Source organism: Calonectris borealis, chromosome 14 (genome assembly GCF_964195595.1).
Source record: "Calonectris borealis chromosome 14, bCalBor7.hap1.2, whole genome shotgun sequence".
In the NCBI taxonomy this organism is placed as follows: Eukaryota; Metazoa; Chordata; class Aves; order Procellariiformes; family Procellariidae; genus Calonectris; species Calonectris borealis.
The window spans coordinates 12363888-12383573 of NC_134325.1; the positions used below are offsets into that span (position 1 = coordinate 12363888).

General features: G+C 41.1%; 1 protein-coding gene across 2 annotated transcripts in view; it reads right to left on the reverse strand.

Annotated features, from left to right (window-relative positions):
- HIPK3 (homeodomain interacting protein kinase 3) overlaps positions 1–19686 on the reverse strand; it is a 114050-nt gene that overhangs the window by 66861 nt on the left and 27503 nt on the right. The window contains exon 1 of one of the 2 annotated variants that reach the window (XM_075163226.1): positions 10268–10491. The exons of the other annotated variant lie outside the window; for it this stretch is intronic. The gene's annotated coding sequence lies outside the window, so the exon portion shown is untranslated. Of the gene's footprint in view, positions 1–10267; positions 10492–19686 lie in introns of those variants that run through there. 2 annotated transcript variants of the gene reach the window in all.

The window sequence follows — 19686 nt, forward strand, 5'->3', positions numbered from 1 at the left end:
TTATTGTTTATTTTGGATACGTAGCTGAACAAGCTGTACTGATGTGAGCACTTTCATACCCATGAACTGTTCACCCTGAGGAATTCCCTTACTCCAGCTGTACGATTCATAACAAAGCACTGGCAATGGAAGCATCTCGCAATTTGTAAAGGAAAATCCATCTACAGAAAGTGCAAAGAGTTAAGAGATACAAGCCCAGGGAATTCCACCCCCCGGCCACCTCGAAACCAGCTCTGCAAACAGAGCTCTGACCCATGGAAGGGAGGGAGTGGAGCAAAGGAGAAAGCACCGAGGTGTTTCAAGTAACATGTGCCACATGAATCGTTTCCTCGCATAACCACGGAGGCAATACTGGACGTGAGCTGCACAGGCACACACACACTCCATCATCGAGGACAGCGAGATGCAGAGGCGGCTCTGATGCTAGCTCACCAAAGAAGCCAACACCCGGTTCTAGGGGTAGCAACCAGAGACCCAGAAGTTTAATTACAAAAGCAAGGATTACTTTAATTTCTTTGATTAAAACATGTAAGATGTTTCAAAGCTCAGGAATTTTGGCCCATCATACACCAACAAAATTAAGCTGAGCCAACGGTAGCCTTTGCCTGCCATGAAACCTCAGTCCTGCACAGATCAGTGCCAAAGGTTGAGGCTGAAAGGCCAGAGGTTGGTTCCAAGCTTGGAGAGAGTTTTAGCGAGAATCAAACAATAAAGTGATCCAATTTTGCAGTTGTAAAACGCAGTTAATACCTACCTAAGAAAAACATTACAAGGCTGACTTTAAATTTGTGCAACATTTGAGATTTTTTTTAATTGGACACTACCAATGTTACATTGGTACCAGAAATTGAAAGTATAAGTTCATTTAAGTGTGATGCGAACTAGTCTCAATTGCACCATTGTCTCAATACTTGGAAAAAGAACTAACGCCACACACTGAACACAAACATATTTTACATAAAATATCAGAGTGAACTCCTATGACTCAACACTGTCATTCGTACCAGTAGCAGTACTGAAGAATACAATCACTATATTCATATTTTCCACAAATATCAAAAGCTAAATCTTGTGATGCCAATATGACTGCAATCATAGTTAAAAAGACAAATGGACAATACTTCAAGCATTTATTTTTCTGCTGGGCAAGAAGCTGTTATGCAACTGAAAAGAAAGCACAAGCAGCGCAGTATCGGCCACCAGCCCCGAAAGAGAGCACGCCCTCCAAATCAGAATGTGCCACCATCAACACAAACGGCGCATTTCAACCAGCCAGGGCTTCGCCAGCCTAATCTCTTCTTTTAAAAGACTAATTCTTTTTGAACCTGAAAACAGTAGGCACACCGAAATAAAAGTCCCTATCGGCAGTGTTTAGGAGAGCCCACACCTTCGGGTTCTGCATGATGGTACGGTGCCGAAGGATGTATTCAAACTACTGCTACTGTCTGTCACTCTTCACCTGGACCCCTCTTACTGCATTGAGTAGAGAGGTAGCACATAAAGCCACACTTTTTCCATTGCTGTCAGTATTTCCAAAAGATTTTGCCACCTTACCTAAAGTAGAAATAAAACTTAACAGAGGGGTTTAGCTCAAACTGCCTGTTGGTAAACCACTTGCTCAAATGCTGCTGTTTGTTCTTCTTCTTTTTTTTTTTTTAAAAAAAAAAAAACAACTACTTTCTGAACAAATATGTATGCCATGTTTCCTTCGTATTTCCAGCCATTTTATTTTTATTTCATTGCTTAATTTTGTGTTCTTAGTCTGCTGGGCTTTTTTAGAATTAGAACTGGACCAACCTAGCTAAGAAATTTATTTAGGAGTTTCATTTTAGAATAGCTCTAGAAAATATCAAATGGAGCTCCTGTAAGAACATAACTCTAGATGGCTATTTTCCTCATTGTTACTTCAGTGTTGTTCCTTCACCACCTAAAACTTAGTATGGAAAACAGAATGGCTGGTATGCCAGAACATCTGCATGCCCATGAAGGGATCCTACTTACATAAAGTTGATTCTTTGTCAACTCCTCTAAACTACTCAAGGGGGAGAAAGTTTATCCAAAATTCTCTCTCACCCTTTTATTATAAAAGATTTTCAGCTGGACAGAGCAGACATCAGAACAGCGACACAAAACTACCGTTCTCCCCACAGGACTCGCACATTAAGTTTGCAACAGTGGACGCACAAATAACCTATCGAGCTCACCGAGTCTGACGTGATGCAAAAATTTGCAAATCAGGGTCTACTGTAGCAAGAGAGCACGGTTCAGGAGGTATATAAAACTGTTTCCTACACATTGAGGATTACCTAGCAGTAAGTAGCATTTGAGTTAAAAGTTTCCCCAAATACATGAAAAATCATAATCACTTTTCCAATAAAACCAACAAGAACTTAGTTATCAAGCAGTTACTGAGTTGCTAAGACAGCACACCTAGATCATATTCAAATTCCTTCTGCAACAGAAATGTTACAGTAAATACGAATTCTTAATCCTTTTTTTCAAATCTGACTTAACTGTAAAAAAATAGACATCTAATCCAACACACTTCTCTTGATTTATCTTTGAATGCTACAGTCTTCAGTTCATTCACTTCAGCTATAGCCAGCAGCAACTTTCAAACATATACTTAGTGAGGTATATATACACACACATATATACACACACCTCAGTAGGTGTATGTTTGAAAGTTTATGTATCTATACACACACACACAGAGAATGAGAACTCTTCAAAGTCCTAATTTTTATCTTTTTTAGAATACAAATTCCTTACTTAAAACTGTGTTTTAAATAATATTTTTTATTAATTTATATAACAAGTGTTTTTCTTTCATTGTAAGCAACATCATGAAGATATCATTGGTTGCTTTCTGAAAATAGCGGTATAAATTAAACACGGCATATGTAGAACAATGAAGAAAGAAGGGAGGGAAAACAGGGGAAACCACTTCTTTCAGATTTCTAAAGACATGGAGGAAGCGGCATTTCCTCCGGGCAAAAATCAGTGCATTAGAAATGCATACTCTCTCACAGAAGAGAGTGCCTCCTAACAAATCAATAACTGTAATGACTTATATTATAATGTTTCCCAAAGCTACCAGTGCAAGAAATTTCTCCTTCTCCCCTATACAGAGGAACTTACTGATTTAACTATACAGAAAGATGTGCAAAAGGCAAGGCAAGACTACATGCAGCATATGACTCCACTAGCTAGAGCTGATAATACTGATAAATGTATGTCAGTTTTTCCTCTGTTGTGTCCCCTTCCGTGTTTAATAATCCTGCTATTTGTAGAACAAACAAACTTTTAACATTCACTTGTTTTCATCTTTAAAACGAAGTTTAGACATCTCTTCAACTGAGTTTTAAAAACACATTTAGTCTCAAAGAGCACTTGTCGCAAAGAGCTCCCAAAATATTTCTTGAGAAAAGCTCCCACGACGTCCTCTTGCAGGGCTCAGAGCTGCCACAGTCAAAGGAAGAAGTTAGCCCATAGCATCATTTCAAAACCCATGAAGAAAAGGTATTAAAAAAACCCTTCAGAACCTCATGAAAGCAATCCATTCCTATTAGGCTGAATACCAATTAATTTCTTGAATCACAAAATAAGTTAATATTAATAGATAAGGAAAGAGGAGACAAAGAGCTTTTTTCTTCTCTTAGGAACAAAGCCTGTTCCTTCCAAAGGGCTTCACAAGTAAAATCCCAAACACCAAAATTCCCATATTAAACAGATTCAAGTCATAAATAAAGAATAAGATCTTACAAGGACCCTCTCTACCCCTATAAATAGTTTAAATCTTCAAAAACAACCTGTGGAAAAAACTTCTCGGATAGAACAGACAGATTTTAGACAAGCAAGCAATTCTAATCATTTAAAAAAAAAAAAAAAAAGAAAAGAAAACACAGAATAATTGAAAGGAAAAGGGTAGGAAGTAGCAGATGACCGAAGTTTCTAGGAAAACACAGGAAGGAAGAAGTTTACAAGGCAATGATGCAAATTAACAGCTTTTCAGTTAAAGAGGCAGAAAGACATCTTACAAGAAAAAAATAAAAAGCCTTCTGGAAATTGTGCAAGTTCCACCAATTGTTGTGTACCAACAGAGGCAAAGCCTGCACCATAGGGAAGAGGGGGAAAAAAATGAGTACATTTTTACTCAAACTAGTGGAATAAGGTAAAGGTTAACACACCATTTTTTGTAAACACTGACAAAGAACCAAAACAAAGTAGCAAACAACAGAGACTAGGGAAACACAAGAGAAGAAATGTGTTTTCGTATCTACATATGAAAAAGTAAATTACTTTTGAAAAGTAAATTACTAAGGTTTCAGACAAAATTGTACATATAGATAATTTTTATGAATACCTGATGCTAGTGATTACTCTTATCTTCCAGAGGGAGCTTAAATCCCCAGTAAAAAGAAAAAAGTTTCTTTGCTTCCCTTATAATAAGCTTTGCATTGATTACCAGGATTGAAGTTTGTATTCTCTCTGCACTTTTGCATTTATATGACAACCTCCTCATTCAGACCTTGAGCCCATGCTATCTCCTTTCTGTGGGTAGGCACTTGTTTCAGTTGATACCAGCAGGACCGGGGAAAGGTTCAGATGTCAGTTCACATCCAAAGACGCTAGGGAGCCAGCCTGGAGGGATGCGGTCACGCTAACAAAGGCAGCAAACATCTCTGCAATGAAGACACTCCAGCCCCACACAAAGTACAGCTGCACCAGTTATCGCAATCCCAGCTGTTCTACTGGCAGTTTTCCTGCCCAGCGACCAGTTTTGCTATCTCACTTTATCATGCTTCACAACAAGGTGAGCACAAGCTGAGGAGACCCACTTCCATGTCACAGTTCACCTTCTACCCAAGAGTCAAGTAAAACTCCTAAAATAACCCAAAGCAAGTTTTCTCAGGTACAGGACGCCACTTGCCCCAGGGCAAGGCAACAGCCAAGCTTCAGCTTTGTGATAAAAATCTTGACTCACCCAGCAATTTAAGTTCTCGCCAATCTCATGCCTTGGAAGTTAAGTGTCCCGTCACATAAAGCCAGCTGCAGGACAATACAGTGTAGTAACCTAAAGGAGCACAGCCTCCAGTACAGAGAAGGGTAAGTGGATTACAGAGAGTGGTGGATTACAGTGGAAAGTGGCTGTGAGCATCTCCCACCTGCAGCCACACCCTCCTCTTTTAACGAGGATGTTAATAGGACTCTGCACAGGTATTAGGTCCTGAGCTTTCTTGTCCCTAAATTTTCCACCACTTATTCTGAACAGGTAGTTACTGTGGTGCCTATATATTGAGCTAGTAATGTTTATACAAATATGAAGGGATTTGATTTTCATTTGACCATAGTTGACTTTTTACATGAACAGCATTAATCATACTTAATTTGTAACATGCTTTAAAAAGCACTAGTTTTCTAGAACTGTTAAATTATTTTAGCAAGAATGGAAAGAGTCACATGAGTTTAAGATTACTGGTTTTAAAAATAGTTTCTTTGATGGGAGTGTCATTCATAACATGCAATAATAATTCTCTGTACATAAGAACCCAATTACTTTTTTAATATTGAGATAGTTGCTGTAGCTTTGATCATACAAAAAATATCTGAAAATATTTCTTATATCTGTTTTGTCTTCGGATACTTCACTGGGTCTTATTTTATTACTGTGTTTTGGAACTTGAACTTAACATTTTTCTAGGCTTCATCCTGTTATACCCAAATACTGTAGGGCACAACAGAGCTGGAGGAAAGGCCATACTTCCAAAAAACTTCAGCTTTCCCAGATGAAAGCAGCACAGGAATATTTTCTAATTTTTGCTGAAAACACAAGGTGAAAAGAGACTGTACAAAGAGTTTGCATAATGCTGGGACTATTAAATATGTAAAGTTAGTAACACAGGGAGAGATATTTTGAAATTAAACTGATTCCAAGTCACTGAATAAGAAAAAAATCAGAACTAAACTACTTGAATTGACTTGCTTAAAAGACACTCCATTTATTTGGCTCTTCTTCCATTTTCAGGCAAAATTGCTAAGCTACAGATTAAACCCATTTTGTCAGAAAGTTACTCACTCTCAAAATTTAAGTGGAATATTAAGACACTATATAAAAAAAAGGGTCATAATGGGAAAAAATACTACAAAACTGTACAAAGATTATCCCCAAACTGCATCTAAAAAACAAGACTCACACCAAATCTTGCCATCTTTCCCAACATTCACTATATTGAAATAAAACAACAAGAATTGGGGGGGGGGGGAGGGGGAAAGAAAGAAAAAAAAAAAAAAAAGGACCTACCCTGTAGGAAATACTACGCTATCAAATAAAGTCACAGACTAAAACCCACTTTCACAATTACACGTTGTTCCTCTGTTCATCTGTCACTCAAAAGTTAGTGCCTCTGAAGAGAAACAGAGCTTCAGTTTCTCTAGAAATCTGTAAAAGAGATAGAGGCTCTAAATTAAAATGGTCTATAGAGGGAGGCGGGGGAAGCCAAGAACAGGTAACAGGATTTTCCAGGCTTTATGCCTCATTATAGGTTATTTCAGGTCAAATAGAGGGTGTTCACTGCCTGTAGAAGTCAGAAAAGGTAACCCATTGCTAATTTCTTTGTATTTGGTTTCACGCACAACCCAACCAGAGTTCTGAAATACAGTTTCAGATACCTAGAGATCTGTCTCATACTTCACTGGAAGAATGAGCTTTTCTTCTTTATTGAAAGTAATACATATTTTCCACTCCATCTCCGATTTTCAGTCAAGAGATCCGAATAAGTAAAAATAATATTTCAGTGACTTCGAAACAGAGACATTAACTTAAAGTTCCCCAGCATCGAACTCTACTCTTACTTCCCTTATTTTCAAAGGCAAGAAAATGTCATAGTTAGACCAGCTGAAAATAAGTATTTGACCAGCTCTGAGTTTACATAACCCATCTATAGGAGCTTCATAGTTTCAATGAAGAAGTGCTAAGGCTGTTTTCTTCATCAAAATAATCCTATGCCAAGATTTCTGAAATTCTCCTATAACTGCACTATAACATCATCAGGGAATTGAAGAAACTCAGAAAACACAAAAAGGTACAAACAAACTTTTTCAAGGTATGAAAGGCGGGTACTGTTTCACAAAATTCAACAGCGAATGCGTAACTGAGGAGCGCGGGTATCACCACGAGGATGTCCTACTTCCATGTTTCTTCTTCCCTCGATCGAGTATCACCCGTAGATTCGCAGGCCTGCTCTACCTGATTCATACTCCCCTTAGTCAGTGGGGCAGTTTACCTCAGCTGTAATGCTTCTATATATGGAATGAAATAATTATCTATTCAGTGAAGCTAAGGCTTGTCTAATTAAAAAAAAAACCAAAACACCACAGATGTTCTCTGCTTTCTTTCCACAAAGTTTTGTGCAGAAAGCGATACTGCCTACAGTAACTGTTCTGTATGTTCTGTATGGCACAGCAGCCATAGGCCACAGTACCTTAACAGACCTCACACTGCAATAGCAAAATTTAGCTCAACTAAAAGTAGTTTTCCTTCTGTGTTTAACATTCCTCTGAAATACATTTTCGGCCACAAATGACAGCGCTGTGCCCATTACCAATGCTTTTCTTTGCCCCTCACCCCCCATAAGAAAGCCAACTACAAAATTCCTGTTGCAAAATGCACCGTTTTGTCAAAAAGATCTTTGTTGCTACAATCAGCATACTGGCAGAACGGAAAATAGAAGAAAGAGAATATATACTGTTAAAAAGAAAACTATTCTAAAAACAGGAAGAGTGCAATCCCTTAAAATAGTACAGAGAAGTACATCCCTAAACACACACGTTTGGGGAAGCACAGCCTGATATTCCCACATGTTTAGGTTGGGATTTTCACGAGAATTAAGTATAGTTAATTCTGTTCTACGCAGGAGCTGGTAAGCTAACACTCTGCCTCTAAAAGTGCTGCTCAGCGTCCCATCCCCTTTAATGGACACAATCAATCCCACAGATGCTTTTTGAAAAATCACCTCCAAAACAACATTTGTTTTGAAGCAACTGCTCTAAGTTGAAGCACGCAACAAGAAAAGCAGCACACACAAATTCTAATATTTCTATCAGTTGTGCCAACTTCTGTAAGATGAGTTGAAAGCTCATTCTTCCTCCCCACACCCTGTCTTTGTCTCTGGCATTTCGTTATGCAGGAGCCGGTCTCATTTCCCTGTTCCTGTAGGTAGTTGTTTGAAAGATAGGAGGGAAGAAACATGCAAACACAAAAAACCTCAAAGAAAAATCACAGGCACTGGCAGAGACCCCAGGTCAGGGGCAGCTTCCCAAGCAATTTTTTAATGAAACTTTATTCCAGCTGATGGAATCTCCCTGATTACAAAGTGTCCTCAAACCTGGACACAACCTGAATTAGAGCACCTAGCCAAACATATCTGTGAAAAAATAATTTACAAGCACAACCAATGCCACACCCTGAGCAAGCAGCAGAACTCGCACTACAACAGAAGTCCCCGGTAATAAGCGCGCTAAATCAAAATTCTATCTAATTCCTGTTTTACATGATTATAAACATCATCTCACAGTGGCAATGTGCACTACCATAAATGGTTTGCGGCAGCATAGATAAAGCAGTCGCCACTGTTGTATCAGTATCAGTTTTCTCCCGGTAAGTCCATGTTAACACTTTGCTCTATTTATTTGCGATCTCACCATGCCACTTCGTAATACAGTCTTGACCTATTTTCCAGATGCTTAATTAATCTCTTTGCTGGCTGCCACGCTTACTAGACAGTTACTGTGTGAATTTTAAACTTAGCTTATAGAAACCTTTAGCAAATTAACTCTTACTTTCTGACATAACAATAATTCTGTAAGTTCTCAGACTCCAGCCAAGCTTTTCTACTTCGTGTGAAATCAATCACAGCATAAACTTTTTGCAAATGATGTAATGGGAGGTAATACTGGGGGGAAAAAAATAACCACAGAAATATGCATTGTTATCAGCAACTGCAGCTTTACTTAATATAATTGTCTCTCGTGTTAATAACACGTTTTCCCACAATTTAAAGATACTAAAGTAACTGAAATAAACAACGTTATATGTCAGCAGCAAGATGCAAAAACATCAGCCACATAATTTCTGGGAAGGCAAGCCCGGGAGTCTCAAAACAACTTACCAAATTAACAAAAAAGGAAACCATCGCAGTCTTTGGCACTGACATTTTAAGTCAGATGCAACAGTTAGTAACAAAAGTATAGCCTCAAAAGAAAGATATTTTTATATATGTAAGCACACAGTACTGACAATTGAGGGCTTCGTTTAAATTAAAAAAAAAGAAAAAAAGAAAATCACTATTTCCTACAGCGTTAAACACATGCAAACGCATCTGCCAGTTTTATAATTGATAGCATGATGAATCAAGAACCAGAACGAACCCAGCACAATCCCTGCTGCAATCATTACGTTAAAGCCACCAGCAATAACCCCCTCTGTTTTCACAGAGCTAGTTCTTGGGAACTGACCAAATTTTAAAGCGACAACTTCCTTTCCAGTTGTTTTTATTTATACCGGCCCCTCAGCACCATTTGCTCCTCTCGCCCCAGCGCCAGCTTTCCCCACAGCACAGGGGAGGGGGTCCCGCGGGTCAGGGCGAGGGACGGGGGTCGGGTCCCGCCGGGGCTAAGAGGAGCCACCGAGGCGGAGCAGCCGAGCGCAGGACCCGTTACGGGAGGAGCCGCCGCCGCTCCCGGGCGCCACCCGCGGGACCCCCCGCGCGGCGCGGGGAAGCGCCCGCCGCCGGCCGGCCCGAGCGCACCATACAAGGAGGCGGCCGCGGCGCGCCCGGGAGGGGAGCGGGGCACCGCCGGAGCCCGCCTGGCCCCGCGGCCGGTAACGGGCGAGGCGGGCGGCCACGCCTCCCCCCGCCGGGCGGCGGCGGCCTCGCCCGGCAGCCGGGGCCGCGCCGGCGGGCTCGGGCGCTTCCCCGCGCCGGGGAAGGGGAAACTTCGCGGACGCGGCGGAGCAGGCGCCGTCGAGGGCGACGGAAGGAGAAGGGGCGCCGCCCGCTCCCCGCCGCCGCGCTCCGGCAAGGGCAGGGGCGCACCGCGCCTAGGCGGCGGGCGGCAGCCGCCGCCGCGGGGCAGGGGGGTAAGGTCAGCCCCAGCCACTCGCCCCGGAGCCCCCCGCGGGAAGGAGGCGAAAGCCGCCGGCGGGCAGAGGCAGCGCCCCTTTCCACCCGCCGGGGACGGCGCCGCTCCTCTCCCAGCCGCTCACCTTCACGGATCGGGCCGCGCTGGCGTCCGAGCTGGAGCTGCCGCCACCGCCCTGGGCATGTTCCGGGAGCGCCACGGGGAAGCGCCGCTCCGGCTGGGCTCAGCCCCTCACCCCCGCCGCTCCTGCCGCCGCCGCCTCGGCCGCTGCCATCTTGTCCTGGCGGCTGGGAGGGAAGAGCCCCAGCTCAGCCCGCTCGGCAGCCCGGGCCTCCGCCTCATCTTCCCGGGGAGGGACCCAGCCCGCCCCCGGCCGCCGCCTCCTCCGCCTCCGCCTCCTCCCGCCTCCGCCGCTGCCCTGCCCGCGGCGGCCTAGCGGCGCCCACCGACGCCCATCACCCCGGAGCGGCGGGACGAGGCCCCGCCGAGCGCTGCGGAGGGGGCCCGCGGGCTGCGCCGCACCGAGGCCCCGCTCCGGCGTGCCCCGGCCCCGCGCCCAGCCAGCGGGGCCCAGCCTGCGGGGCCCTCCCGCGCCCGCCCGCTCGCTCGCTCGCTCCGCCGCCCGGCCCGGCCCGGCGCCTCGGCGGTAGCGGCAGCGCCCCCGCCCGGCCCCGCCGTGAGAGGCCCGCCGCAGCCGGGAGCCGCCCCGCGCCGCCGCTCTCCGCTGCCTCCCCCGGCGGTGCGAGGGCTCCGCTCTCCCAAGCGCGGCGAGCCCGCAGCCGCACCGAGCCCTCTCTCAGCCCCTAAGCGCATGGACAAAACTCCCCCGCCGGTCACGGCACTCCTGGCTCGGACGAAGCCGGGCGCCGGCGCTGCAAGTAACGCCTGGCGCTTATCCTGCCCTGGCGCTGCGATGAGGCGAGGCAGGTGTGCGGCCATCATCTCCCCTAGCAGCAGCTTGGCGGCGGAGCCGAGGTGGGACCCTCTGCCTCTTCACCACCAGCTGACGGTCCCCCCGGGAAGCCGTGTGAGGACAACTTGAGATGCTCCTACCGCTAACTCCCCTCTGCCCGCCCCGGTCTGTCACTACCTGGAGGAAGGCAACCTCGTGCTTTCGGAGAGCTCCCTGAGGAGCACCTGCAAGACCCCCACTAGTCCTCCAGTGACAGCAATCCTAACCATCAAACACCAAATGGTGAGCTCTTCTCCCCCATCTCATCAGCTGCCAACTCGCATAACATTCACAGGTACGTAACATGCATGATGAGGAAACTGGCATCAGGGAAAAGATCTGACTCTCAAGACCAGCAGCTTAGAAGATGACAATGTGAGAATGAACATGTGAACTCCAAATTCGTTTAAATGAGTGCTCTTGCTTTATGAGGTGAAGAGACTCCCCTACCCAGCCCTGAAAAATAACTGTGAAGCACCAACCTGCTAGAGCCGGTCTGCCATCTTTCCCCGACGAGCGGTCCCTGCCATGTTAGCCAGATACCGTCAAACACACCACTTGCTATACAAGTAACAGGACGGAGCAAATGTAATGACCACTTTGTGCCCCACGTTACAGTTCAGCATTTTGCCTTGCTCAACTCTTGACAAAATAACAGGATACACCCTCAGTAACAACATGCCCCTAATATTATACATCACTTAAATATTAGTGGTTGGTTGTAGGACTGGTCAACTTCTGCAAACAGCATTCTTGACCCTAAATAGTATTCAGCTGATGTGGGGCGAAAAAGGAATTACTGTTTGCCTATAAAGTAGTTAGCCCCAAGATAAATCCTTGGCTAAAGCTGGACATCACATGCTTCTCCACCTCTTGCCAAAAATAACCAACAATTTCTTTATTTACTTGCACAACTACATGTACTCTCCTATTTTTCTCTCACTACTTGTTCCAGTATTTTCAATGCACGTCTGCTTGATTCTGACCTTTATTTAGGTCCAATCCTTGTAATAAAGATTGTTAGGATGCTAAGTCAGAATCTGAATTAATTAATTGGAGAAGGCAGAGTTATTGTACGGAAGTACTGAAGCCTAACATTGGAGTTACTACTGTAACACCACCAATACTCAGTCTTGTAAGTAATGAGACATATAATTTAGGGGTGGGGAAAAATAGGTGGGTGTCAATGTTAGTAAATTATAGCTCTCAAGAGCCACTCATCACATCTTTTGCTTACTAATTTTATAAATATTAATCAAGCTTCTCTTCACACGTCCCCTAAAAAATAACATCCTACAGAATTATTCAGATACACATTTTATTAACATATAATCCATTTTAAAAGACTTTAAATGTTGATAAACATTGTTGATTACTTAACCATACAAACTCTAAAATGACTTAACAAAATAAAGCATTAAGTATATGCTGAATCAACCTGTAAGTGTATTTATTTCATCCGCAAACGTAAATTGGCATACAAGTCACCCCAAATTAAACGCTTGTGATCTACTGAAAAAAAAAAATCCTTCTTTTCAGCTACTAACTAGTCTCGACATATTTTTACAGCTGTTTTTTAAGAACTATTTCTAGCAATTTTCTTATTTTTCACCATGCAACTTCTTATAGTTTGATAACCAAAACGATCCAAATATGGTTGTAAAATTGAATGATACTGATCCTCCAGAAATAAAAAAAATTATGAATCCAATGTTCCACTGACACATTTGCACAATTTTCATCAACTTTCAGAAATAGATTTTAATTTAGGTTTAGAAAAGAAGGAGGTGATTTTGGGGTGATTAACCTCTCCTGTTATACTGGTCTTTCTCTCAAGTTTTGAGTTGGTCACGTTTGCTAAATAACAGCCTCCCAAAACATCTCACCACTGTCAGTTTTGTCCTCGTGTTCCAGTTTTTGTTAATTAGATCAAGCTAGACTTCCACTCAGCCTGCAACAGGAGTATCATCAGCATGTAATCAAACTCTCAAATCTCTTTGAAACTCCTTCAGTTGCTTTTGTGGAGCATAGCATCTGTCTGAAGACGCATTATTTGTCCTTACTTGGGAGCTGTTTTGACTAAAGGCTTCTTTGTGCTCAGTGCAAATTTAATCATACTTAAAACTAAAGGGCCCAAACGACACGAAAGGTCCAGCTAGTGCCATTGCAAGCTGAAGTGCTGAATCTCCTCCTTCAGTCAACTACTCGTAAGGCTTACTTTGGCCACAGAAGAGTTTTTAACTACCCCTAACATATGGTAAGTCTACGTAAGATGTATCAGGGAGTTTTAAACGCTCTGATGAACATTTCTATCAGAGGTTAAATACAACTGTGCCTGAGAAGCCCCTCATGATTTTTTTTGCCATCTGAAAAACAGTAAACACTTCCTTGTCCTAATTTTCTCTTGGCAGGTACATTGGTGCTGGTAGGCAACTGTGGGGTTAATACGGAAACTCCTGTTACACCTGTAAGTAATGTGGACTACTGATACCATTTGGAGAGGAGTGTTTTGTTTCAAAGTACTTAAGTAACTCAGTGGAGGGAGGCCCATGTCATTTAGATTCTTTTATAGACTTCAGCATTGAAACACACACCTCCACAGGCTCTTTGTTCTGCCTTGTTTCTATAGCTTTGCAGAGGATAAGCAGTAGTTAGGTGTGAGTGCTCAGAGTGGAAAGAAGAAACAGAAGTTATAGAAGATGATAATTGCAATGGACGTAATCTATTATGCAGCAAAAAGAGATGATCCGAGGACAAACGCAGGCTAGAAGCTTTTGGCAGCACACCTACCAATGACATTTCGTGCTATTTTTGTTATCAAAATCCCAAGTGTAGACACAGACAGAAAATGCTTTGGCTAGAACTATTTGTTTTACTCATCAAACTGCTATAACCTGTATCATCAAAACACGTTTCACAGCCAGTATGAGTTGTTTATATCAGCTTATGAGTTGTTTATATCAGCTGGACTCTTAATTCTTGAACAAACTTGAGTCCTGAACAAGGCTGTGCTATTAGAGCTGCCCAGAGTAGCAAAACCACAAAGATAAGGATGGGAGAAGGCAAGACCATAGGGCTGTAATTCCATCCACCAGGCCCTTCACTCAGTCATTAATAACATAGGGTGCAATTGCATGAAACAGCAAGCCACACTCAAAGTTCATCACTGTGAAAAGGGAGAGAACTGGTCTTTTACAATTTTCTTGATCTGCTCTCCACCCATCCAGTTAAATTATCCCGGTGATAACTCCCCGTTGCTGGCGTTGAACCCCCCATTTAGCAGATTCAACTCACCCAGCAAAAAAGGGTTTTCTTAGGTGAGTTGCATCAGCTCAGGAAAACACTCAATGAATGTCAGAGGTAACACAAGGAGGAAGGCAGAGTTTTTCTTTGTCAGCTAGTAGGTAGAGCTGTGCAGACTTCAGTTTAGTTTTCTAGGTAGAAATTATGAAATCCACACAACCCGGAAGCGTGCTGGTTGGCAACGTGGTGTTGTGACCACTGAAGGTATCCAGGCTGTAGGTACCTAACCTGAAGAGTAAGAGCAACCAGTACAGATCAACACAAGGAGGGGTGGAATAGGGGAAAGTTCCACTTCAATTTTTCCTTTTTTTTTTTTTCACTTTCAGGGCATAGTCTTTAGTCTTTCCCTCAGTATTTAGCAATATCTGTTAAGCAGGAAATTAATTCGTGGTAGGATTTTAAATTATAGTATTACTTTACTGTTTTTCACATTGGCTGAAATATGTTTACAATATTTATCCTCTGAAAACAGAGATAAGACTGGACAAAGTTAACTTTTTTTTATCCTTGCAATTCCTTATCTAAAGTATTTTTTTTAACTGATGTAATCATCACTGAAGTATGACTTGTATTATGAAAAACAAGCATTCAGTGTGACGCATTTGGATTAAAACTTTTCAAGATCTAAATTCCTGCTGAAACCTGTAAAGGGATCAGAGTTAAACTGATAGAAAGCGCTTTTTTAAAACATAAAAATTTAAATTTACACTTTCCACTGATTACCATCATATTCAGATAAACATAGTTCAAAGTTCCCCAGATCCCCTCCCCATAGATTTGTTTGATAGACATATCCAAAATCCAACCTTCTGTTGCTGGGCATAAATGGAAAATGACTTTCAAATTTAAAGCAAACATACACTTTGCTCTTTTTGCAACAACTGGAAGGTCAGTTGAGAAGCACTGTATTTCCTCAATTAAGAAACTCACACAGGTTTCTCGATGCAGTTTACATTATTTAAGTCATTTGCAAAAATAAGCACGGATATTCAAACACAAATTTCAGCTTTTATTTCCATTTTTTTGCATCAAAATACTACTTTCTTTACTAAAACAGCTTTAATACAGGACTAAAAAAAAAAGCGAGGGGGGAGGCATTTTGTTTATTGCTTGCTGTTTAACTTGCAAGTTAAACAGCCTGGCTCCTCCATAAGATTTAAAAGCGGCAAAGGACAGAAGACACCTTCCATGGGGTAGTGGTGGTTTCTGGGGCTTTGTGCAAGGAGCATGCTCGTGCCGATGTTCGTTTCGTGAAGACATCACCGTTCCTGGTGGATCTCCTAATGTATGCATGAGGAGCGATCCACTCCTCTTGTGAGTTGTAATTTACCATGCTCTGGTTGCATCGCAGAGCAACCTTGGAATGAGCAAACTTTATCCTTTTTGGGTGAAACTAAACCAGAAGATGTGATCCAACCGTCAGTGGATGTTAGTATTCATTTAGTATGGATAGTAGGTCCTCAGCACCAACTCTTCAAATCTGCTTCTATTGGGCTGCATCAGAGGAAACAGCAGAGCTTTCCTGCAGTTTGTTTTAATTTTTCAATGAAGAAACATAACCTAACAATTCTTCAAGGCTGTTTTTTTCTTTGGTGAGCACTTAAAATTTTTTTGAAAGCTGTAAGTCCTTGCACAAAATTGGCTGTTCATTATTTTTCTTAAGGAAAGCAAGAAGAGGCAGTTCATCTTTATAGCTTTTATCTACATGATAACCAAAAAGATTTTAAAGATTCCTTCTACATTTCCTAAGACTTACCATTTTAGTCGCCCTGTCATTATCTTTGTATGCAAGACAAGTTAATTTCCTGAGAGTTACCATTAACACTTGGTAGAATTTGAAATAGCAATGTCAGGATGGTGTATGAGTTCCTTAGAACTGGGTTTTAAGGGCTGAGGAAGAAACAAGGAGAAAGACAGGCAAGCAGAAGAACAATTTCAGTCTGTTTTTCCTCTTTGTAAGAGCCACAGAAGTAGATCATTCCTCATGCATACACCTTAGGAGATCCACAAGGAAAGGGTATATCTTAATGAAACGTATCATGATAATGTAAATTTGTAGTTTGAGACTGCAAATTTTCTTGCAAGAGTCTTTCTAACTAGCTATTTTCATGTAATTATTAGCCTTTGTGGTGTCTGAGTGTCTTTCGCATAAGTATATTTAATATTCACATTTTTCTTCTCTCTCTCCAGCAGGAAAATAATTTGCAGTGATTGTTAGGATTAATAAATGTTAAATGTGTACAAAGATCCAGTATGTTTCTATGTTTGAGGCACTTGGCAAGGACAAGTATAGTATTTTACAATATCAGAATACTACACAACAGAACTGTGAGAATCTGATATAATCTGAGAAAGATAACATCCACGGCAATCAATGAAAAGTAAGAATTATAATACAGAATCACACTGACAGATTTAAAAAAAAAAGAAAATGCAGCTTTTAAATTGCTGGCATTAAAAGCTACACTTAATTTTGGAGCCAAGTAGTAAAAATAATCCATTACCAAATTACTGATATCAAAACATTGGAAAAAAGTATTTTTACTTAACATAAAAAGTTAAAAACACATTGAAACACTTTTTCTATGGAGGAGAAAAATGACTTTTTAAAATAAAAAACTTATTTCAAACTAAAATTCCAATGATCTAGTGCTAATTTGTAAAATCTTTAATAGAGAATATTGTACTTTTTATTGTTGTTTTGAAATGAGCATCATTTCTGCACCCTATACTTGAGAATATTCATAGGGTACCATCCACTAATATTACCAACCATTTCATTTTTACAGTTGAGTAATCACTTCTTTTTTTAGTGACTGATACATTGCAAGATCAAGGGTTGCAGACAGATGAACACCACAAATGTTTCAGCTGACCTCACTTTCCAAAATGCATCATTCCTACAAATAAACGTCATTAAACGTAAGCGGGCAGTCAAATTACAGAATTAAAACATAATCTGGCATTACTCAAGTGAATAGTTGCTTATTAGCAGGTCTACTGACTCCAGGAAAACTATTTACTTGAATAAAGATTTCTGGGGTTGTGCTTTTGGGGCATATTCCAAAGCCTTTTAAAGTAAACAGTCTGATTAACTGACTCCTAGTTTAGGCTGACATTTTATCGTGGCAGGGAAGTTTTATCTTAATGGAGAATATATCACTCTCCTCCACAAACCACAGCAGACAGGAGTGAAGCCTAGTTTAACTCTGTCAGGCACTGAATCACATCCAAGCCTATTTTAGAATTAAATGGAAGAAGACCTCGTTACCTGGGTCCCTCCAACCTCACCGTGAAAGCATTTGAGGACTGAGCCCGGGCTTTGCTATCAGCAGCTAGAGTCCAACCACATTAAAAACAAAAAACAAACCAAACAAAAAAAAACCCTGGTGCACTGGTGTAAGGCCCTATTACTAATCTGTCTGTGGCACAAATCCTTCCTGAGAAGCAGTTTTATCCAAGTCAATTTGCACATGGCTTGCAAATGTTCACCTACACACTCCCTTAATAGTTAAATAAATCAGAAACTTATCCATATGTTTTCCTACTTTTTAAAAGCAGATATCTTAAAGTCTTCCTTATTTTCCCCCCATGAGACATCATTAATGACATAGCAATTAAAAATATCTTCTAAAAATTTAAATTACCACATTAGAGACTCTCCTCCTAGAATGAACAACAGAAAAGGCACGTTTTAATTACATGGGTTATGAAACCAGATCAAACCATTATAAGGAAAAAACATTTCCTTCTTTAGCAAAGAACATATTTTCCTATAAATGTGTTTATTCTGAGATATGAATATTCTAATGAAAATTTTCCAAATGTTAAAAAATTAACTTGTGCTTATTTTTTTTATTTTTCTGTTCCCAACCAGTACCAGTCCAAATCTGTTCCAAAGGAAAACGTGATGTTCAGCAGCAGTTTAATGAATTGTTTTGACCGAGTGAAATACACCATGTCCACTCCTAGTAATGAGACACTTGGCAGAAAGTATCACATCACAAGAACAATAGCAACAGATCGTCATTATGGTTCACAAAATACTGTAACCTCTGAGCAATCTCTCTTCAAACAATGGAGGGGAAGATAAGGTAACATTTGTACTTGGCTAACTGCAAGTGCAGTTGGTGGTGGCGGTGCTTTAGCCTGTAACATTTTAAGTTTATAAGCATTTTAATCACGGGAAAAGGTTTATAAATATTTTCATTTGCCTTTTTTTTTTTTTAAGCATACTGTTGTTAGTAAGACTTAAAACTCATGTTGTTTTCTGACTTAGATACAGAGACTTTTGATTAAGCAACAAATGTTTTAGTGTAAAATACACTAAAATATCATCACAACATCAGTTTTTGAAGACGACATGTCTACCCATGTAACATTTTAATTAGATTTGGGGTGAAGGCAGACAGGAAATCAGTTTGTTTTTCTGGCTTTATCATCTTTTGATATAATTACCACTCTCTGTTATTGGAACAGAGAGTACAACCCTACACATATATGATCTGATGTTTAAAAGAAGATGACAGAGCAGAAGTGGAAAAGAAAATGGCAAATCTGTATCTATAAATAAAAACATGGTCATAGACATCATGTTATGCTCAACACTAAAATGAACTGCGATGAGATACGACAGGTGAGAAAACGAAGGGACAGAGACTGCAAAGCATCAAACATTATTGCTACACCAGGAAGACTGAGCCTTGCTCGATCATGATGAGATTTTACTGAATGTGTACATGCAAAAGTTTTAACGCTATCTTCAGAGTTTTGCCACAACAAGGAAATGATCTTGCTGTAGCTTTCTTGGAGGGAGTCACAAGTAATGGAGGAATTGCCATCAGGACACAGAGGCACAAGAAAAGGCCCACAGCATCAGTCTCAGGTGCTAATTAAAACAGACTAAAGGTTTCAGGAAAACAGAAAATTGGAGAGCCTTCTACAAATATGTTATTTTTGTCAACACTATACTTGTGACTTAGAAAACACAATGTCTACGTGTGCTAATATGTACACTGAACCTCAAGATCATTTTCAGATTTTCTTTTTTAAATACCAACTGCATGTCTCGTAGAATAAGATAATGAACTGGCATGTGTTACATAAATAGTACATCTGCCAGGGATTAAAGTACTTCCATTCATACATCTTGTGTCATATTTTAAAAAGGAAAAGGTGTACAGCTATTCTAGACAAATACAATTTAATAAGTGTAAATTAATTTATCCTTTTCCTACTTCAATGACAAAAAGCACCTTTGTAGACTTAATTATTTTTCTATATGCATT